Source organism: Rousettus aegyptiacus, unplaced genomic scaffold, assembly GCF_014176215.1.
Source record: "Rousettus aegyptiacus isolate mRouAeg1 unplaced genomic scaffold, mRouAeg1.p scaffold_m13_p_10, whole genome shotgun sequence".
In the NCBI taxonomy this organism is placed as follows: domain Eukaryota; kingdom Metazoa; phylum Chordata; class Mammalia; order Chiroptera; family Pteropodidae; genus Rousettus; species Rousettus aegyptiacus.
In genome coordinates this window covers 46,607,966-46,632,112 of record NW_023416285.1, presented here as the reverse complement: position 1 = coordinate 46,632,112, position 24,147 = coordinate 46,607,966, and the positions used below count along the sequence as shown (strand labels likewise).

Here is a 24,147-nt window from a genome sequence, read left to right as displayed (position 1 = left end):
TGTTATGAAAAAGATCTATACCATAACCTATGTAATATATAGGAACACGAAAAAGAAATTGTCAATAACAAAATATTGATATGTTGTTTCAAAGTATTCTTGACATCACAGAGAAACTATAAAATCAAGACAACTTCAGCATTTTACATTTTTTATTGTACTATTCAAATATATAAAACCCTATTTGCAATAAAGGTAAAAACGAGCAAATGTCACAACAGTGTTTCGACCAAAACACTTAAGAAATTCTGCCCTCCAAAGAAAAATATCAGATTGGATGCCATGTGTTCATCACTTAAAAACAAGAGTACACTATGCATTTGATGAGTTGATATGCCACCTGCAACTGCTTGTCAAAAGCCCAAATATGTACAGCTTGCAAATAGCATCATTCAAACTAAAATCATAGAAAACATTTAAATGTAAGTGGTGAGAAAAAACAGGACTATTATACAAGTCAATATTAACTGTGCTCAATTATTTTTTATACTTTTACTTTGAAATAGTTATAAATTCACAATAATTTGCAAAAATAATCTAGATAGATGGCCTATATATCGTTTACCCAGTTTCTCCCAATGATTACATGTTATGTAACAATAGAACAATATCAACACCAGAAAATTGACAGTGATGCAATGTTTCTGTGATATTTTATTATATTTTATTTCATGTGCCATTTGTAGCATGTGTATTACATGTGTGGATTCCCAAAACTATCACCACATTTAAGATACAAAACAATTACATCACCACAGAAATATCCTTCTTGCTACTCTTTGTAGTCACAGCCTTCTCCATCTTTTCTCTCATCTCTAACTTCTAGCAACCATGAATCATTTCATCTCTATAATTTTGTTATTTTGATTTACTCAATAGCTTTAATCTTTAATTTTGTGTGTTTTTATTTATAAATTTGTTAATTTTTAAAGTAATAACACTTTCAAAAATATTTCAGATGCAAACTCATTGCTTTTAAATTTGTCAAGGTGACAATGTCAAGTAAATTTGTAAATGGCTTAACAAATTTTGGCAATTCTAAACCAATGACTTCATTCAAATACCAGATAAAAATGTTGACAGTAGAAGAAACTGCAGTAGTAACTAGTATACATCCTCTTATTCAGCAGACAAATTTTTTATCAACTATTATAACTTTTATAATGAATAGAACCTATTATACCTCATCTACTAATCTACTTCCTCCTAAGACCAACCATTTATACATACAAATAAAATATGTATTTAACTACTACTGTGTATTAATAATGCTTTAGTATTGTATGAAGAAATATATAGGCTTGATGAACCTAAAATACAGATAAGGACTTAAGTTATTTTAAAATATTTTATTACTACATTTAACTTTTCTAATCTCATTTATTAAGCACAAAGTGGCTACTGAATAATTATTGTTACGTAATTATTCCCTTTACTTGCTGCAATGTCACATTTTTTAGATACTAGTCAAAAGATGTCATGAATATAAGTAAAAGGTTCCATGTGCCTCTGTTCATTAGCTAAAGCTTGGAATATTTGTGTCCTGTTTTGGACTGGAGTTCTACTCCAATTATCATTGGATTTGTAGTTCAATTAAACCTTGATAGGCTGATCCAAGGATGCATTCAATCATCCAGCACAGAAAGCTAAACCCATTTTTGCACATTCAGTACCAGATAATCCAGATTTTCTCCATGTTAATAGATATTTGGGCATGGAGAGCAAACTGCGTCAGTCTGTATTGGCTATATTAGTGTATAGCAACCAGTGCCAGAGTTTCATTTCCTGTATAGATTGGTGTATAAAGAAGTAAATAACTATGAAAAAAAATAGACTATTCACGATAGAGCTAATATGTTGCTTTCGTAAGAGAAAAATTATAGCGACTATAAAATATTGAGGTATGTGTTTGTTTTATTTTATGAATACATTTATAAGATGAGTTAACATTTGTTATAGTGATGTTATTAGAAATAGAATAATCAGTAAACAGTATTATAAAATATTGAAGTATGTTTTGTTGTTATTATTGTTTCTTTTTATTTCTTTGTTTTTGTTACTTTTCTTCCAAGGATAATCTCTATAACATAGTGGTTGAGGATATGTAATTTAGGTAAGTAGATTTAATATTCAACTCTAACATGTATCACTTGTGAAGTCTTAAACAAGTATTTCCATTTGTAAAATTTAATACTGTCATCTCTGTTTTAGAGTGGTTATAAGAATAAATTAGGCTTTCTTTATGGATACTTAGCACAACATCTGGCATAGAGTAAAAGTTCAATAAATGTCAGTAGCTCTTATTTTAATTGTTATTATATGTAATACAAATAAATATTTAGATAAAAAAATTTAATTTAACAGTATATAATCTCCACTAATATCCACAATTCTCTCTTTAGAACTTCCTTAATATTAATAACAATGAATAAACTAGTTTATGTGTAAATAAAGATAATGGCCAAATAAAGACATTTTGCCCCACTCTGCTTGAAACCAACTAAAAACAATAGAGTGGAAACCAGAGGACAAAACTCCATCTGCAATAAAACTAACGAAACCACAAACTGAGACTGAGAGCTGCCAAATCCAATGGAATTTGTACCAAATTAAGAAAGGTTTCTGAGAGGAAATCAATCTTTTATATGATGAAATCTCCCTATAATCATCTGGGCTGAAGGGTTCAAACAATGACTGCTTGCAATAAGAATGTCTGAAGAGAGTGGAAAGTGTGAGAGCATCACATGGCCATTTCATACTACAGAGAAGCAGAGAGAGAAGGCAGAATGAGGAATCAAGGAAGCAACACAGCCTTAGCAGAAGCTGATTGCCAGTGTAGAAGAGGCTAGGAGTAACTTGGACTGCTAATCAAAGATACTTGAAGACAAATAAGTGCATCAAAGTCATATGCCAAAGTTCTAACCCCCAATTAACTGTATTAGGAGATAGGATCTTTCAGGAGGTAGTTAAGGTTAAATGAGATCATAAGGGCGGAGCCCTAGGACTAGTGTCCTTATGAGGAGAGAGCCACACAAGGGATATGCATGCACAGAGAAAAGGACGTATGAGGACACAGTGAGAAAATAGCCATCTGCAAGACAAGAGAGAGGTCTTAGGAGAAGTCAAACCTGCTTATGCTTTGATATTGGACCTTTATCCTCTAGAATTGAGGAAAATTGATTTCAGTTGTTTAACCACCCAATCTATGGTATTTTGTTATGTTCCCAATAGCCAAATTTGTAACAATTTGAGCAACAAAATAAATACTGATTGTCTTTAATTATAACTTACAGGATAAAATATATATCCATGAGTCCATATTGATATAAATAAGTAATTGAGTAAGTAAATAAACAAAGTAGCAGCTCTCTTTTACAAAAGAATTCTAATTAATAAATGTAGCATGGAGGGAAATACTAAATTATCATTAGAGAAATACCACAGTCCTAATTGCTGCAAGCAGGATCCACACAGGATGAAAAATGAAATGGATGAGTGTGTGAGGAGAAACAGAATATTTGAAGAATCTCGAAATATCTCCCTCAAGATATTTATCAGTTACAAACGGAAAAGAGTAAACTCTCATTGGAGAAACCTAGCAAACACCACATTAGTCATGTGATTGATGTTTACAACACTTATTTTAATTCTGATGAAAATCATTTCTCCTTGTTATAATTTAGTGAAAAGGACATATCACTTATATTATTTTCTTGCCAAAATTCATAACCTCTAATAATAAGAAAACATCAGACAAAAACAAATTGAAAGATTTTCTACAAAATAACTGACCAATACTCATGAAAAGTGTCAAATTGTAAAAGATAAGGAAAGACTGAGGAACTGTCACAGTTTGGAGAAAATTAAGGAGACACAGCAACTAAATGTAATGTGGAATCCTAACTGGATTGTGGAACTAAAAAGGGACATAAAGGAAAAACTAAAATTTGAGTAAGTCTGTAATCCAGTTAATAGTAGCACACAAATCTTAATTTCCCAGTTTTTATTGTTATACTATCGTTTTAGAAATCATTAACATTACGGGAATCTGAGTGAAGACTATGTATGAACTCTCCACTATATTTGTAACTTTCTTGTATGTTTAAAGTTATTTAAAATTTTTTTTGAAGATTATATTATAAAAGAATTGCAAAAGAGGGTGTATTTCTAGAAGTTTACATATTTGTATATACATATACACTCATTTTCTATGTTTAAAGGTACTAACCAGGTCAATATTGAAAATTTCATCTTATTTTTCTAAAAATGAAAGAAGGTCGAATCTCAGCACAACATACTTTCGTGCTTTTTTTTATCAAAGAGAGACTTACTATGAAACTTGGAAAAAAGTAATTGTGTTATGTCATTTTAGAACAAATTACTGATTAATTATTTTTTAAAATAAAATTCTTGATTGGAAATAAATGAAAAATTGACTCAACAAATCCTTTTTGAAAGATTGGTTCCACACATAATTTTACACATGCATGAAAACTTAAATCAAGCAGTATTTTTCCAATGGAGTACCTTGAAACTAATAAAAAGAATGAAGTAGATCTGTATGTTTTCATAGGGAAATAGAAATCAGTTGTAAAATTAAAAAGTAAGTCAGATCAGAAAAGAACACATTTTACATTCCAACTTGTACTTTAAAATCTGTGTAATTTATATCTATGTCAGTAGATATATGTGTTTTTAGGTGAGAATTTTATCAGAGGATCTCCAAGAAAACTTTTACAATGGCTACTTTTGAAGGGTAGGGCTGAAGGGACGGAGTGAGGAAGAAATACTTTTTATTTTATATTTTTATGTTATTTAATTTTTATTATAAGCCTGTGTTGTTTTCACAACAGAAATTTTAACAGGAAAATTATTTTGGTATTGGCAATAAAATTATCCAATATCTGCCACAGAATTCAAATGGGTCCAATTGAAGAACATTTCAGAAAAATATTTAACCACTTAACATTAGAGAACTTTTTTTTACAAACAAAACTGCACAAAGGTAGAATTTACTGTCTCAAATAATTATGGCAATCCTGTTAATAGAGGTATTCAGGGACAGACTCACAAGACAATCACTTGAAAGAAATCTTATACAGGGAATCCAAGCACTAGATTGGACTGGATGATTTTGAGATGTTACATTCTTCAACTTTTAACAGTGTTCTTTCTTGAAGCACACAAATTGTGTCATGCTTCATAATAAGGAACATTAGAAAGTGATGAGACCTTCTTATTTTCTCAGGATTTTTGTAGATTCCTGAATCATAGAACAACTATTATTATTATTTATTATTAGTATTAGTATTAGTATTTGGTATTATTATTACATGACTATTTAAGTGTTTGAATATTCTAAATTGGCATGTTCCAATGCCATAAGCAGTTTCTCTCCCAGAGGAGGGAGATGATTAGAATAATTTGAAAGTAAAGAGAGTCACATTTATTTGACCCAGTGACATCAATGTTCTTTTTCTATCAAATGAGTAAAATTTAGATGCATCCCTCAAATTCAGATACAGGACTTGGTGATAAGACAATTTGGAAATTAAGGCTTTTGAAATAAAAAAGCCATCTTCTATTTACCTGGAAAGCAGAGCACATACGAACTAAATATGGTCACCATGATTTCATGTAATTAGCTTTAGACCTCAGCTTAAAAAAAAGATGTTGGAATCAAACTTCAACAAAAAATCTTAGAAAAGAGCTGAAAGCTGGTTGGCAAATAGTATTTATTCATTCATGTATTCAATAATTATCTATTGAGCACCTACTATATTAAAGGAATTTTTTACACATGGGGGAATAGTGAAAAATATAAGTACTGCCTATCATGTGATTACAATTTAGTGGAGGGAGAATATTTTTATTTAAAAAAGAAATAAAATACAGACAGTCCCCAACTTACAATGGTTCAAACTTACATTTTTTTGAGTTTACAATGGTGTGAAAACAATATGCTTTCAGTAGAAATTGTACTTCAAATTAATAATTTTAATCTTTTCCAGGGCTAGAGATATTTGATATGATACTCTCGTATGCTGGGCAGTGGCAGAGAGCCACCACTCCCAGTCAGCCATGTCATCATCAGGGTAAATAACCACCACTCTACAGTGTACTGTTTCCAGCATTTTTGGGGTATTATGTTTTGTGTTTTCACATCCTATCATGTCTACAAAATGCCCATCTGTGTTTCCTGCTTCTGGTGAGAAGAGAGAGACAGTTATTCTTGAAATGAAATGCAAGATAATTGTCAAGTTGTAGGTTAATTTAAATGTTCTGAGAATGTTTAAGGTAGACTAGACTAAGCTATGATGTCTGGTTAGAGGTATTAAATAAATTTTTGACCTATGACATTTTCGACTTACCATGGGGTTACTGAGACGTAATCCCACTGTAAGTCATGAAGCACCTCTAATTTTATACAGTGTTATGTGTTATGAAAAAAATAAAACAGGGCACTGGGTTAAAGAGCAAATGATCAGGAAAGCCCTCTTGAAGAAATGACTTTTGAATTGGAAAGGAATCAGTCATATAAAAATATGAAGAATAGTACTCCAAGGAGAAAGACCAGTAAAGGTCCTAAAATAGTCAAAAGACTCTAACTTGGCATGCTCAAGGAACAAGAAGAAGGCCACTGTGACTAGAATTTAGGTAGAGAAAAGCAAGGTAAGGAAGAAGAAAAATTAAAATCACTGTGTCTGGTACACACCTGACTTGATTTCAATTGTATTTGAATAACAACATTGTTGTTATTAAATCTTTCCTCTGAATGTCTATGTTCTTTGAATAGCATAAAGTTGAAAATACTATGGGTATTCTGTTATGCTTTGGGGATTTATATTCCATCACTAAGAAAAATGACTTTGAATAACTACAAATCATTTCTATTCAGATATGAAGATATATATATATATATCTTCATATCTGAATAGAATTGAGGAAAGCAGTTAGGAGGAACTGTTATAGGATATTGGACAGAACTGTCAGGTCTGTTAGCAAGATGAACTGCTGTAGTAAGGTGGGTTTGGCATTGATTATAGTTCTCTTTTTTGAAGGTGTGTTTCCTTATAAATTGGAAATTATGAGAAATTTGTGTCAACAAGGCTTAAGATGCATCCATCTAAAAGCTGAATATTTAAAAGATGGCTTAGGAGTAGTAGAAATGTGAATATAGCATTTTCCAACTTAAATCTCACCATTAAATAAACAGTTGGAGAGGAAAATTATTGAATGTTGTAAATGTCACCTTTATTTTTTCAATACAGCAAAGAAGTGTGTGTCTGCTTGCTTAGAAGATTTTTGCTGGACAGATGTATGCTCAGATCCAGACTATTTATTAGAGAAGAGTCTCGGCTCTCATTTTCAATTTTAATCACTGTGTCAATTTTTAAAAGGGCAGTTCTCATTACATAAACATTTGGAAGTTATAAAGCTGAAAGGTCAGGGTATAGACACGACAAAAGATAACATACTACCAGCTGGCATAGACTTCCATAAGCAAACCTTTTTTTTCCCAGTAAGCTCAACCCTCAGATATCAAGCTCCTAGAACATAGTAAGCATTGTTAACCATTTTTATGTTTGTCCATCAAAATAATTTTACTTGTATGGGAAGAATTACATATATGTTTCTACCCAAGGGTTATGAAAGGTGGAATTCTGCAGTAAAGCTACATAGTAATTAATACTCCAATTTGATTCAAATATCTTTATCTAAAATAATAATCATAATTGTTACTGTTCATTCAGCAATAACTATGCACCAATTGTTCTCTTTGCATTATCTCATTTAAATTCACCATAGGTAGGTATTTTCATCACCAATTTACAGAAAGAAAAATTAAAATTTAGAGAAAGCAGTTATACAACAGGTATGTGGTAGATATGATACTTTAATTCAGGCCTGAGTTACTTCAAAACCATGATATTAACCTCACAAAGACACTATGTCCTTTAATAAGTATTGCTTGAGCTGAAGGTTTTATTCAAGATGCAGAAAAATTGGTACTGTAGGATTCAAGAAATTTTAAAACACCTGAAAGGAAGTATCAGAAATCTTTGACATTATCACTTTTATCTAAAAGGTACAGTATAAACTAAAAGCTTCAAAAAGTACTGGACTTCCAGTTAAATATAGCAGAATAAAGTTTTTTCTCATTCATTTTCTTTGAAATTAATGGAAAATAAATATTAAAAATGTAGAAAATGTGAAACCCAAATCATGCTTTCAAAATATTATAAAATGTGGACCAAACTGCAGAGAAAGATGAGATCTGACCTCCTTTTTTTCGGACTTTTTTTTTTTAATTAAGGAGCATTGTCACCAATGGACTATACAAATATCCCTTGATTGGAGACACCAGAACTACGGGTATATGTGTATCACATGAGAAAATGGATAAGATCCTGTTAGAAATCGTTTGAGATCACAGAATAAAAAAGGAGGTAAAGCTGAAGGAGAAACTATGTTGATCAGGTAATTTTATGTTCATCGTGCTAGCCCAGGAGCCATTACAAAGTAAACTAGGATCAAGGAGAAAAAAAAATAAAGTGATTGTTTGGTAGAAACACATAGAGCTGTGATCTAATGACTTCTTCAATAAGCCTATTAAACACTAACAACAATTACAACTATAAGAAAATTGGCCCCAAAGAAAAAGAAATAACAAATTTATGTAAGTCACTTGCAACAGAAATTTCAAGAAGAAAGTTACTGGCTCATTTCACTATCTTCATTTCAAACCACATGAATTTTTAACAAATAATTTAGCTTCACTCAAAATAATAATAACAATAAAATCAGCTGAAACTCTTAGGCGGGAAAGAGGATCAATAAAAAAAACTGAAACATAAGTAAAGTGCAGATGAATGACACATATCACAAGAGTAAATATGTAAGAAAATAGAAAAGGATGTCATAAAAATAATTCTTTATAGACGTTATTGTATATTATAAAGACCAAAAAAAAAAAAAACCAAAATACCACAAACTTTCTAAGTGAAATTATACAAAATCAAGAGATACGTTTGGACCAGCAAACTTTTAAAACAAATTATAAGAAAAAAATACATTTAGAGGGGAAAAAAACACATTAAAAGCAACAACAACACAATACAACATATGTGATTAAAACATAAAATGGTAAATAGGATAGAGAAGATCATGTAAATGACATTCGAAAAGTTCATATAGCAAAAATGGCAGACATAAGTCCAACTAAATGAACTAATTGAACTATATATAAAATGATTGAAAATTGCATTTAAAATAAGAGATTGTCAGACTGTAAAAAGATTCAACTATGTGCTTTTTATAAATGATTCATTTTGACGTAAAATAAATAAGAAGACATACATATACCATAAAAGTAATAAGCATAAGCAAATTGTCATGACTTTATTAATACCAAAAAAATAGACTTTAGAATATTACTAGAGATAAAGGAAATATTTCATGGTAGAAGAGTCAAATAATTGAGAAGACAAAAAAAATTACAAATGCATATGCACCTAATAGCAGAATTTCAAAATGCCTAGGAAAAAAAAAAAGTTAAAACTAAAGAATAAATAGACCAGCACAGTTTCATAGCTGAAAGTTTTATACAATTCTGTTAGTAATTGATAAAACAGGAAGTCAAAAAACCAAACAGAATAGAGAATATCTGAATAATACTATTAGCCATTATTACTTTGCTTGACATTAATAAACATTTAACATAACAAGTGGAAGATATATACTCTTTTCCAACGTACAGTGGATATTCATCAAGATTGAACATATACTGAGTCAAGAAAAAAATTCTTAATACATATCAAGAAAACTAAAATATTTCAGAGTAAGTTTTCTTATTATAACAGTATTAAATTAGAAATGACTAACAATATTCCTAGAAAAGCTACAAACACTTGTAATAACATGCTTATAAATAACCTATGGGTTAAAAAAAAAAGAAAGAAATTAGATAATAGGAAAACTTTAAATTATAAAATATCAGAATTTGTAGGAGAAAGCTAAAGTCATAAAAATGTATAACTTTAAATACATCAGTAAAGAGAAAAAGTCTCTCAATATCTAATTTTTCATCTTAAGAAGTTAGAAAAAGAACAGGAAATCAAAGCCCAATAAAGTAGAAAAAAAGAAAAATGAAATTAGAAATGCAAATATCAATAAAATAGAGGAGATAATTATAGTAGAGAAAAATCAACAAAGTCATAAGTCAGTTCTTAGAAAACCTATTTTAAATTGATAAACTCCTAGCAAGAATGCCCTAAAAGGAAGGAAAGAAAACATAAATTATCGATAATACTGATAAAAAATAGACAAGAGTCAGATCCTAGATATAATAAAAAATTAAGGATGGACTATAATGAAACAACTTTACACCAACAAATTTGATGATATATTTGAAATGAACAAATTCCTTGGGGAAGCAAATTACCAATTTTGATATAAAAAGAAATAGATAATTTAATAATTATTAATCTATTAAAGAAAGTGAATCCATTGTTTTAAATGTCCATGCAAAGAAAGTACCAGATCCAGATAGTTTCTCCACTAAATTTTTCCACTATTTTAAGAAAAATAGTTTCCCAAAATTATTTCAGAAATTAGGAAAAAGGAACATTGATTTCTGGGTTCAAGATAATCTTTGCACCAAAACTGAAAAAGAAATTAAAAGAAAAAAGTCAGACTATGCTTTTTCATAGACTACTTATAGATGGAAAAATTGTAAACAAAATATTAGTATTAAAAAGAAGTTTACTCTAGAATATAAAGTTGGCTTAACATTAGAAGATAAATTAATAAATAAAAGAAGAAAAATTATGGTATAATATCAATAAATACAGAAAAGTATTTATAAAATTCAACATGTATACCATAAAAAATAACTCCCTTAATATTTGAAATAATCTACAAAAATTTACCATGCATCATACTTAATAATATATTACTTAAAGTTTTTCTCTTAAGGTTCAGAACGAGATATGGATGCCTATTGTATTAGTAGTCCTAAGTGTAAAACAAAACAAAATAAAACAAAAACAAACAAAAATACAAGTTATAAGTATTGATATGGAAAAATTAAAACTAATTATTCATAGACGACCTGATTAACTATACAGAAAGACCAAAAGAATCTACAGAAAAATTATCTGAATTAATGAATATCTAGAAATAAATATAGTAAATTATGTACAAGACCTCCAAACCAAAAAAAAATTTCAAAATAATACTAAGAGGAATTAAGGAAGATTTAATATATGGAAGGCTATATCATATTCATGGCTTGGACTATTCAGTACTATAAAAATGTCAGTTGTCATCTAATTGATTTACAGATTTAATTTACTTAAACTAAATAAAAATTGATTAATTATAAAATTTATGTAAAAATAAAAAGGCCCAAGTATAGCTGAAGCATTCTTGGGGGAAAACAAAGCTAGAAGTGACAATACTAGATGTCAAGATATAGCATAAAGCTGTAGTAATTAAGAAACTATGGTAACAGTACAAGGAAAAAAATAGACCAGTGAAACTAAATTGAAAGTAAAGAAATTATCATCTTTTTTATGATCTAGATGACTTTTCAATGCATTGCAGAAAATATGGTATTTTCAATAAATGGTGCTGGGTAAACTGAATATTCATATAAAAAATGAGCACTACCTCAATCAATACACAAAAATAAAGTCAAAAGCTGAATGTTAAAGTTAAAACAATAAAGCTTTTGGAAGAAAACAGAATATTTTCATGGTTTTGGCATAGGCAAATATTTCTTGAACAGGACACAAAAAGTATTAACCATAAAGAAAAAATAATAAACTAAACTAATTTATAATTAAGAACTTTTCATCAATAGACAGTATTAGAAGTGTAAAAACAATAAAATACATTTGAACTATATATATTCATCAAAAATTCCTATCCAAAGTATATAAAGAACATCAAAAAGTCAATATGAAAAATGTATATAATGGAATACAATAGAATGGAAAATGTGCAAAAATACCTAAAGACATTTTACAAAAGAGAACATCCAAATACCAATAAACATAAAAGAAGGTACTCAAGTACATTTGTTTTCAATGATATGCAAATGAACTATTATATATCTTTATACCCACTGGAATGGCTAAAATTAAAAAAAAAACTCTTTTTACAGATCAACTGGTGGTTAGAGTGTAAATTCATAAAAAAAAAAACTTTAGAAATTTATTTGACAAAATCTGCTAAACTTAAACATATGCATACCATGTGACCCAGCAATTACGATCCTAGGTATAAACCCAAACAAAAGACTTGAATCAAATGTTAACCAAAAGACATTCATAACAATGTTTATGGATATGATATAATAATCTCAAACTGAAAATACCTGTTGTTCATCTACAGTAGGATGGGTAAATCGTGATATGGAAAAATTAAAACTAATTATACATACAATGGAAAATTTAAAAACAAGAATAAATAAAAATGAGAAAGATCAATCTCACAAACAATATATTAAGCAAAAAGGCCAGTTACAAAAGATGATATAGCATACGTTTCCAATGACATCAAGTTTGAAACTACCTGGGGTGGTAGAAGCTAAGGTAGTGGTTATGCTTGACAGGGTGGAGGAAGAGATGGAAGGGGACAGGTGTCAGTTTGAGTCCTCCAAGAATCAGATGTTGAGATGAGATAAGAGTACAACAGGGTTATTGAGAGGTAACACCTGAGAAATATAATAAGTAGGGTGGAAGCATGATTGAGAGTGAGTCTGTATGCCCTAAGCTGCTCTGACAACTGTGGAAGGAAGCAGAACTGAGCAAGAAAAGCCAGAGTGGAGTGTGGATTTGAGAAAGTCTCAGACGATCAAATGGGAAGCTCTGCAAGAAGATTACCAAATAAAGGAGATGGTCAGAGGCGCTCAGGCCCTAGTAAGCCCACTCTGCTCAGTTATTGACTGAGGGTTGCCACAGAAGAGCGGGGCCCTAGCAGCCATTGACCCTGAAGGGGACGCAGTTCAGGGCGATCTGCTAGTTGCACTCCTGGCAGCTCCACAAGTAAGTCTTTGTTAAAGAAAGATGAAAGCAACACCTCCAAGGTTGTCATAGGCTGATGGGGGACTTCAGAGCTGCTAAGTATGTAACTTTATTCCAGTTCAGTTTATTACTCAAGTGAATTCACTTTGTGAAAAAAAAAGAAAAATTAGAGCTGTGTTCTCATAATTTGTGTATCTTCTGTAGTATGGTATACCTTAATAGAGGAATTTACTAAGAAACTAATCTCTTAATGTTTGTCATAATATTATATTCTTATCTTAGGCTAATTGTGGCTCATGGCCTGTTTTGTTCAGTCCTGGAGCTAAAAATGGTTTTAAACTTGTAATATTTATTATTAATATTTATCACAGAGAAAGATATGTGACCATGTGTGGCCCACAGTCTTTTAATATTTAATATTAAAAATATTTAATATCTGGCTTTCTACAGAAAAAGTTTTCCCATTTCTGCTTCAGAGAGCTCTAGAACTAATATGTCGGGTAATAAGGAAATTATCTAGTTTAGCATACCTTTAATTTCTTGTCTCCCTAGTAAAATTCTATTTTATTTATTTTAAAAAATGCTATAATATATCCATTTTTGTCCTATATATCCTTTTTACTTACATATATACTTAAAACTATGAAAATGATATCTAGAATAAAGCTAATAAAAACGGTAAAAATATTACTAGGTATTGGGACTATCTATGAATGACTTAAAAAAATCTGCTTAGGAATTCTCTTAGTATATAATCTATATAAAATTTGATACACACATACCAAAATGAAAACAATGAAATTAATTTATTTTAAAAAACAAAATAAAATTCTAAGTAAATTGCGTAGTTTTCAAAGCCAGAATGATATCTCTCACACACACATATTGTTTAAAGAATAAGATATAAAACCTATTTGGTCATTTTGCTATATTTTGCTTTTCTTAGTCCTAGAGATCCATAGGAAACATACCAACATGTGATAGAATATACATACTGTGATTTATTTTTAAAAATGACATAAAATGTTGGGCACTTTTCTCAAGCAAGGAAGAAATAAACAAAGAGGAATCCCATGAATCCTGGAAGTTACCACAAATACATGTGTCACTTTAGAAAAACAGTTAATTTTTCCTAGCACTATATGATTCTTTCCTGCCAAATGTCTTTTGATCTCACTAAATTGAGTTCACAGAGGTCTTTATGTGTAAAGAGATTTTTACACCCAGAAATGTAAAAAGTTTAATAGAACCACAGGAGAACTTCCCTCCGCCTGACTTATCTACATGGGAATTTATGAGTGACTTGACAGAACTTTAATTCTCGATCTCTCATTTCCTCTTCCAAACTTCTTTACAAAGACTAAGGCATTTTAGAAAAGATATTAACCACTGAGTCAAAAGTTTTTTGTTAAAATCTTTTCTGCCCATTCTTGAGAAAATTAGTTCTTAATACTGAGTCTGCATTCCTTTTGTAAAATAAAATGAGAGTGTAGAGGATATGGACTAGGTTTCTACTGCCATGTTACCAGTTACCTACTGAAAACATAATAAGTAATGAAACACAACACAAATTTAATCTCTCAGTTTCTATAGTTCACACATGACTCAATTCTCTGTTCACAATCTCACTGGCTGAAATTCAGGTGTCAGCGGTTCTACATTTCTAATCTGTGGTTCAGGGTCCTTTATAGAGCACATTTGCAGAATTCATGTCTTGCCGTTGAACCAAGCCTCTCTTTTTTCTACCAGGTGTGGGTGTGGGACCACTGTTTACACCAAGAAGTTGCCCCCATCCCTTCCCATGTGGTTCCTCTGTCTGCAAAGCCAGCAACCTGGCATCTCCCTCACTTCAAATCCCTTTCTTGCTTCTAAACTCTGACTTCTTCTGTATTGACCTCAAAGACCCAAATTTAAAGAGTTCATGTGGTTAGACCCAATCCACCCAGATAATCCCCCTTTCTGAAAGTCAATGGTGCCATCTGACATAATCTAATAATCAAAGTAAAATCTGAGAATCATAATCCCAGTGATAATGTACAAAAATGTGCATCGGGGTGGGTGTCTTAGAGGCCATTTTAGAATTCTGCTTATGATGAGATTAGTTTAAAGTTTAAATAAAATAATATGAAAAAAACATCTAAGTAACTGGCCCTGAATAAGAGCCTAATAAATTATGATTTAATATGAATACAATAAATGGAGGAGGAGAGACAACTAAACTACTAACTAGTCATCTACTCAGTTGAACCATAATAAATTTTTGTAGATCAAAAATAATAATATATCAACAATTTCATATAGTTCTATTTAACACATCTGCTCAATATCATATTTTACAAAATATTGAAGAAATACTTCTAAATTGATTTTTAGTCAGTAATTCATTCGATAATTTCTCCTTTCATTTATTCATTTGTTTACAAGTCTGGATGGTATATATCACCTAGTATGTACTAGCCACTGAGCAGGGCAATTTAGAGCACAAAGAGAAGAACAAGGCAGCATCCCTACCCCTCAAAATGTTAGGATCTAATGAATCTGAGTCCTCAAAAATTTTAATAGTGCAGTTGATATCAAACAAAGCTGCTTCTGACAGATCTAAAAGAAGCAACACATATAGCAGTTTCATGTGTCTAACATCACATTGTTTATAATTCTATAACAAAAACAAATGGAGAAGATAAATTTAGAAGAAACTCTGTACTACACAGGCCCTGTGACAAATGGAGTTTACAGTCTTGGCAAGCAGCCCCCAAGGTTTTTCAGCGTTCGATGGCATCGTACTTTGGAAATACCTTTCTTAGTTTCTCAGCAACAGTTCGGATATGACAAACAATTCTAGCGTCTCCTTTTTTAGCTTCAAATAAAATAGCATAGGCATATTTAAACATCTATCTTCTGGCTTCTAAAAACCCTCTTTCAAATAGCATTTAATTCATGGCTTTGGGCACCTTACTAGAGCTCCCAAAAAGTTTTCAAAACTTTTCTGGAAACATAAACGCTTCCTTTATAACACGATTCAGGATTCTTTTTTCAATGTTTTTTTTTTTTCATTATGTCATCAGTCAGAATGGGCAATTTTTGCTGCTTATACAGTCTCTTTTCTACCCTGCTGATAGCAACTTGGTTGAGTTATATTGTGATATAAAGACGATTCCCAAATCATTATTAACTTCATTATGTTGATATATTATAATTATATGTAATATATAATTATATTAAAATTATAAAACTCATGACAGAAGATATCTTAGACATGATCTAGTCTACTCCCTATTATACTTTGAATTTTTATCACAGTATCCTTAAGCAGTTGATACTCAGTCTTTCTCAAACCCCGGGATTGAAAGGGAATCCACTAGCAAAGCAGCATTGCTCATACTGTCATTCTGAATTTCTAAGTTGAAAAATAGTGCATTAAAACTTTATTATTGTTGAATTTCTGGTATTTTGTGTTGGTTGTGGCCTGGTAAAAAGAAGCTCTCCCACCTTCCCCAAATACATACATATTATGTATATTAAATTCCAAATTTAATTAGCCATGACACAAATAAATGACAGAAACAAGATGGACCACACGAGTTAGAAATAGGTGCAGTTTAAATTGCTGTGACTTTTCCCAGGCCTCCAGTTCCCTAAGAAGTCAGAAACTGATAACACTTTGAATGGTATAACACCTGATCTGAGAAAAAGTGTAATTTTTGTTACCATGAGCCTGTTTTACTCATGGTTTACCATCTGCAGTAGGTGACATAATGACATCCCCCACTCCTAGAACCTGAGACTAAGTTAATTTTCCTGGAAAAAATAGAAATAAAGTTTGCAAATGCAATTAAGTTTCCTAATCAGCTGACTTGAACATGAGGAGGTTATCCTGGATCATCCAATGTAATCACAAGGGTGCTTTAAAGTGGAAGAGTGAGGCAGAAGCGGAGGACCGAGTAATGGAAGAAGAAACTGACTAGTCTTGCTGACTTTGAAGATAGAGAAAAACTTTCTTTAGTATTTCTTGAAGATGAGGCTGTGAATAATAACTTTTCCACTTTTAGTTTATCTTTTAATGTCTTTACTTTCATTTTTAAAATGTAGCTTTGCTGCATATAAGATTCTTGGTTGATAGTTTTTTGTTTTTGTTTTTGAACACATTGGATATTGTTATTCCACTGCCCTCTGGCTTCCATTGTTTCTGATGAGAATTTACTTGTTAATCTCATTGGGGTATCCTGTAACTGATGAGTCATTTTCCTTTTGCTGCTTTGAAGATTTTCGCCTTGCCTTTTTGGCTTTCATTATTTTTACTATGATTTGTCTATTTGTGGATCATTTTGAATTTATCCTATGGAGTTTGTGGATGGATAATGTTTTCCAAGAAATTAGGCAAGATTTTAGCTATTATTTCTTCAAATAATTTTTTCCTCTATTCTCTCCTTTGCTTCTGGCATTCGTGTTATGTGTATATTGGTGTAGTTAGTAGTGTCTCACACTCTTTGAATGTCGGTTTATTTTTCTTCACTCTTTTTCTTCTTTACTCTTCAGATTGCATCATCTCTATCAACCAACACTCAAGTTTGCTAGTTATTTCTCCTGCTTGTTCAAATTTATTGTTGAGCCCATCCAGTGAATTTTACATTTCCATTATTAAAATTTTCAACTCCAGAACTTCCTTTTGGTTCTAATTCCTTTCTTCTTATTGATAGTCTCTATTTGTGTCATTATACCACTTTTATTTCTTTATTCGTGTTTTCCTTTAGTTCTTTGAACATATATAAATGGCTACTTTGAAGTTTTTGTTAAATCTGACATCTAGTCATTCATACATCTGCTTTTTTCCAATGCATGGGTCACATGTTGTTTCTTTGCATGTCTCATACCTTTTCTTTTTGGAAATGACATTATATATTACAACAACTCTGGTAGTGGTCCTCTCCTCCAGATCTTGTTATTGTTATTGCTTTATTTGTTTAATGACTAACTGTACTTAAAGTGAAATATGTCACCCACCCACCGCTTTGTGAAGCTTCTGATATTGCTCTTTAAGGTACACAGGCTTGGATAGCTCACAGCCACCTAGGGTTGACAGTAGTTTAGCAGGAGTCTCTTTAACTCTTTCATTCACTGCCCACATCAGGCTGTCAAACTAGAATAATTGCCAGCTAATTGCTTTTTTGTTTTCAACAATGTTCCAGGACAGGAATTGCTCAACAGATCCATTCAATCAAATTTGGGTTCCTTTGAAGGAACAGTCAATATTTGAGATTTGTTCTGGCCCAAATAATATTCCTCCCAGCTGTCTCTTTCCCTGGCTCTCCCTGGTAAACTAGCTGAATAACACTTCTGCTTCCATCCTCAATAAATTTGCCATTTCCTACCATTTTTTTTTATTACCATACCCCTCACTGTTTTTAAGAGTATCCTTAGGCTTAAATTTCTCCATACTCCATTGCAAATGAAGTCAGTTCCTTTGGGAAAAGATTCAGAGATCTCTAAAATATAGCCTGATTCTTTCTCTAGGCAAAATATATTAACCATGGCTCTGAAGCTAGGTATGGAAACAATGCTAAGTCTTTCTCTGAGACATACTACTTTGGGAGCTAAATGAAAGTGGGCAAACAGTAGCTTCAGGTCTTCTCAGATTGCATTTGTCATCATGGAACCCCCACCTTATAAGCAAGGAAAAGGACAGGCCTCAGTATTCTCAGTGGTGCTGTACCCAAGGTAGAGTCTCTGTCCCATGAATGGGGGCTGAGTGGAAGAAAGGAGCCCCCACCTGTCAGTCATACTTGCCCAGAACTTAGGCCCAGCAACAGAGCTGAGAACAGGATTAAAACTTCTGTTGTCCTGCTCATCCTAGGAAAATAACTCTCTCACTTGGAGCTGGCATGAGAGAGAGCTCTGTGTCTTGGCTACACAAGTTTGGAATGGAGTTTCCATCTTGCTGAGATGGAAGAGGGAAGGAGAGAATGCCTCGATTCCAGTACCATCAAATCTCACTGTTCTTGCCAAGTTTTAGTAGATTTTCTTGAGAAAATATTTCTTCATTTGGTGTGTGCCTTAAACCTGTTTCCAGATGAATTAAATGGTTGTCTTAAAATATTTTGTATTAGTCTTGCTGGGAAGCAGGTTCATGGAGCTCTTCACACTGTCATACTGGAGGTAGAGTCTCCATATTATTTCATCTTTGAATTTTTTGAAAAAATTGCAGAGTTGGGGAACCTCTGTGAATGAAATATATCATCCTTACTTTTTAGATAGAGAAATTATTCTTATTCCACATCACAATTCATTGATGAGAGAAGATTGAATACAGTCCTTGAAAATGCAAATTTCAAAGTTTCTTCTCAATATATTACACTAACTACTTTAATAGAAAAGAGGAGATATGAAAGAGAAATGACTATTCCAGAAAAACACTGAGATAACTTATTTTGAGATTTTGAAGTGCAGAGAGGTCTATTATAACAGGCATCGTAGAGAGAAGTTGTCATGTGATATTTATATTCTGAATATTGAAGGAGTGTCTGGTAATAGGGATTACTTAGCAGGTTTGTTGCTGAATTAATACAAAAATTAATTATAGTGGGGGAAATTTTAATGAGTTTGTCCTTTTCATTTTTAATTTCAGTTCATGATCATTTTGAGATGAGATATGACAATTTTTAGATCATGAGGAGAAATTCTATGTAGAAACACTGGAGGTAAGTAGCCTGAAAGGCAGGAGTGTATAGTAAAGATAAATCAAGTCTAAGAGCAATTAAGTCATTCATAGGCTGTATATCAACCTCTGATACTTCAAGACTGTAGTAAGCACATAGATAAATAAGGCACCAGCTTGTGAGCACTATGTAATGTTTAACCCATGACTACTTATTATTTGCAAATATTCAGGAAGATTTTAATTAAGCTAGATAGCAAAATTAAATTAATAATTATTTTAATTAGTGTATAATTATAACTATTATGTTTTCTAGATAATTATAAGAATATATATCATTATAATATATTTTATGTAGTAAAATGTATAGTCGTGTAATTATGATCAGTATTATAAACATTCTGTGCTAAGGTTGTATAACTTTAAATTTTGATAAAACTATTTTAAGTAATAATTTCAAATAGTTTTAAATATTTTTGCTTTTATTTTAAGGATTTAAATTATTTTGAGTAATAGTTTTTCAGTATGGAAGTTTTTACTTTTTTATTTTTAAGAAAACAAATACCTTTATTGGATGAGGTCTACACATTTGGCAACTTAGATAAACGACATCCTACAATCTGATGACAGTTACTAAAATTACTAACATAATCTCTAGGATAGTATTTGTACAAAAATGATACCCTGACCTTCTGCAAAAGGAATTCCTAGAGACTTCCTTACACATGTAGCTCTCTAGGCACCACCCTACTGCCTTCCAATCAGAAGCTCTGGCAATGTGGCCTAGAAATCTATAGTTTTTTATCATGCATTCCCCAGATGTTTCTTATGCACACCACTACTTCAGAACCATGGATCGAACATATCAAATCCTAATAAATGTACTCTAAACATCCAACATATTCTCCAAATATCAAATATTATAAAGGAATAAAGCAAATAACCTCTGCAGAAGACATAAGGGCAATCAGAGAGATGAAGGGGTAATCAGTGAGGAAAAGTTTCTTTGCCAGTATTTAGCATTAATATTTAAAAAATTGTAAGTTAACAGACTAAAAATGAAAAATGTTTTTATTTGGTATAAGTAAATTACAAATACATGCACTATCAGAACGGATTTAAAAATATTTAATTTTGTGCATGAACAGGCATAATTATAGTTCCTCAATCAGTCTGGACATATAATACAGTAGTAGTTTAAGTATATTTCTGTCTTAACAGTAAACCTATAAAGGGGATGAAAAGCAAAAAAAAAATTGATTTCTCCTTTTTTATGGTAGGTTAAATGGGTAATGGCATATTGAAGAACTAGAATTTCATCAGAGGTTATTTAAAGCAAAGTACTGTAATTATTCATGTTTTACAGATACTAATTATATTTTTGCTCATGCTTTTCAGTATTTCAAAATGAAATTGCTCTTCATTTTTATGCCAAAACATCTTTACAAAGTTGTTACAGATAATTTTCAATACCTTTTGCTCAGCCATTTGGCATTATCACTATTCAGGCAACGATATTCATATGGTAACAATTAAATTTGTTTTTCACTAGGGCCCTTTGTCCAAATTTTTCATTTTCATTCTGCACATGCTGAACTCTAAAAAGTGTTTTAATTATTTTATTTCACTATAGTATTTCTAATTCAATTGATATAAGATATATTTCCAATTTCCCTTTGCTAGTTGAAGAGGGGGACTTACTTTACAAATTTAAGGGTTTTTTGATTTTATATTTTCAGGTCATGGTTAGTCAGGTTTTGACTTACATAGCACACACTAATCAGTTATTACTGCTGCCTAACAAATTGCCCCCAAACTATTAGAGCAAACATTTTACTTTACTCCTCCTTTTATAGGTTACAAATTTGAGACACGGTTGGCTGGATCACTCATTCTAAAGGCCTGTGATACGGTTGCACTCAGGTGTTGGCTGGAACTGCAGTCATCTGAAAGTCTGAATAGACTAGATGTCAAAGGTTGTTCTCTCAAATGCTGACGTGTGATATTGACTGTAGGCTGGTAACTCAGCGGGGCTGTTAGGTAGAGTATCTACCTGTGACTTCTCCAGTTTAGTGGTCTCAGGATAATCAGACTACATGGTTTCTCACTTCCCCTAGAGTGAGCTTCTCAAGAGAGACAGATGAAAGTTTCATTGTCTTTTCCGATCTGGCCTTGAAGTTACATAGCTCACATCTACCACATTCTGTTAATTATGAGTCATTAAAGCCAGTGTAGATTTAAAAAGAGGGAACTTTAGACCCCAAGTCTTGATGGGAAGAAGTTCAATTTCTTTTAAAACAATCACATAATCCTACAGATTTGAGATATGCATAGTCCATGTAATTTAATTTTTCTTTCAAGTTTTTATATATTATACCAGAAATATATACTATATAGCAGGAGTATATACTATATACTGTATATAGTATATGTATATATATACACACACTACATATATAGCATATATAATATATAATACATATACACTTTACTCATTTATATATGTTATAAATATAATTTATATTAGATTTTTCTAATATCTACATCAAGCAATCAATTGATGTAAATATTAGGAAAATTCACTTACAGCTGTCAAGTATTAAAATAGACTATTAAAAGATTGGTATCTCTTCCAGATTATTAATTTTTCAAACATAGTTTAATTATAGGCAAAGGTACTAACTAGATTTAAGATCTGTAGCAACCTAAGGTTCTATGAACCTACATTCTGAAAAGAAAACATAATAAAAAATAAATTTAAATTATGACTATTCAAATATTAATTGCCGAAAGAGAAATATGAAAATACTTCGTAAGCATTTCTGTTATGTATTATGTATGTTCTTTTTTCTCAGTTATTTCATTGCATTACCTCCATGAAATATTTCTATTTAAAAGAGTGAGTTCAGATGTTAATTTTCAACTTTGATTTGCATGTTAGTGTTTTGACACTCTAATTCTGCATGGAATTGCTATTGTCATCAATAAACCACACTTACTGAAAGCAGAGCTAGCTAAATTTCTTGAGAATAAGGTCTTCACCAATGTGACAAATTTCTAGGTTGGAATTTAGCCCTTTTGCATCCAATGAATTAAAAATCTGGGTATTTAGATCTGGAGCCTTACCTGAAACACCAGATGAGTTCAGCGGCAGTGCTGCCCAACACGTTCAACCAAGCCATAAGGTCCAGTAGGCACAACAGCAATCCTGTGTATGAGTGGGAACATTTCATTCAGGTTCAGACTTGAGCAGATTTAGAAAGAACGAACAAATTACATGACAGATTTCCATGGAAACCATCTCTGTTATACTGATGCCTTTTCTTCTAGAGCAGCGGTCTCCAACCTTTTTGGCACCAGAGACCGGTTGCTCCTATGAGAATCTAACGCCTGATGATCTGAGGTGGAGCTGAGGCAGGGGTGCTAGTGCTGGGGAGCGGCTGCAAATACAGTTGAAGCTTTGCTTGCTTGCTGCCGCTCACCTCCTGCTGTGTGACCTGGTTCCTAACAAGCCGTGGATTTATATCAGTCCATGGCCCAGGGTTGGGGACCCGGTTCTAGAGGTTGACTACCCCAGCATGTGCTGAGATTAACTACTCAGATTTCCCTTTAGGAATTACCCCCACCTGCAATAATAGCCAGGCTTCAGCTATCAGCTGTTTTGGGGATTGCTCAGCTGAAAAGAGCCTTCTTGCAAAGATCACTCTTCTCCTTCAGCAGCCTACATTAATGACCTTTGGTAAAGGCATATAAAAGTCTTGCCTCCTTGTCCCAATTCAAGACAGCTCTGAGACTTCTAGTCTTCAGATTTCTCTGTGCGGATGGCTGATGCATTCCATATAAACTGCATCATAGCTCACTTCTCTCTCTACCCAATCCTGCCTCGTCCCTTTTTCCTTCCACAGATATTGTTCTCAAGAGCACACCCTAATAAACCTCTTACATGTTAAATATGTTAAACAGAGTCTGCTTCCTAGGGGACCCAACCTGAAATAATTGTGAGCAACTGACAGAGGAAGAAAAAGTCAGGTCTGGTCCACAGATGGGAAGATGTAATACACCGGGACCAGCCAGAAGTTACTCCTGCCAAACCACAGCTTCATTCAGAGGTGGCCCCCAAAGACTGTGGTGAAGGAAATTCCTCCAGTGTTCAAAACTGTCAGCAGTACAGTTTATTGTTTACCATGCGTGGAGGGGTTGGTGGTTTGATTTATGAATATACATTGACCCCTGTGTCCGAAGGAACAACAATCAAAGATCAGAACGAAGGAAGTTTGGAAAAGTGGCAAGGGCAAGAAGATGGTACAATAGAAGTGGGCTTAGAGTATGCAAATATTCATGTCTCACATTAATGCCCAGTGAGGAACATCCACCACAAAAGAGGCACTTAATTACCAATTGGACAAAATTCTTATAATTCACAGATAGAAGCACTGAGCACATGCTTCTTAGCATTGGGCCCTG

At 32.1% G+C, this 24,147-nt stretch overlaps 1 long non-coding RNA gene across 2 annotated transcripts in view; it reads right to left on the bottom strand.

The window, feature by feature from the left end:
• LOC107516476 overlaps positions 1 to 24,147 on the bottom strand; it is a 42,988-nt gene that overhangs the window by 12,739 nt on the left and 6,102 nt on the right. The window contains exons 4-5 of one of the 2 annotated variants that reach the window (XR_001598310.2): positions 22,810 to 22,891; positions 16,309 to 19,246 (exon numbers count right to left, since the gene is read on the bottom strand). This is a non-coding gene — a long non-coding RNA (uncharacterized LOC107516476). Of the gene's footprint in view, positions 1 to 16,308; positions 19,247 to 22,809; positions 22,892 to 24,147 lie in introns of those variants that run through there. The other variant, XR_004953094.1, reaches the window with a different exon arrangement.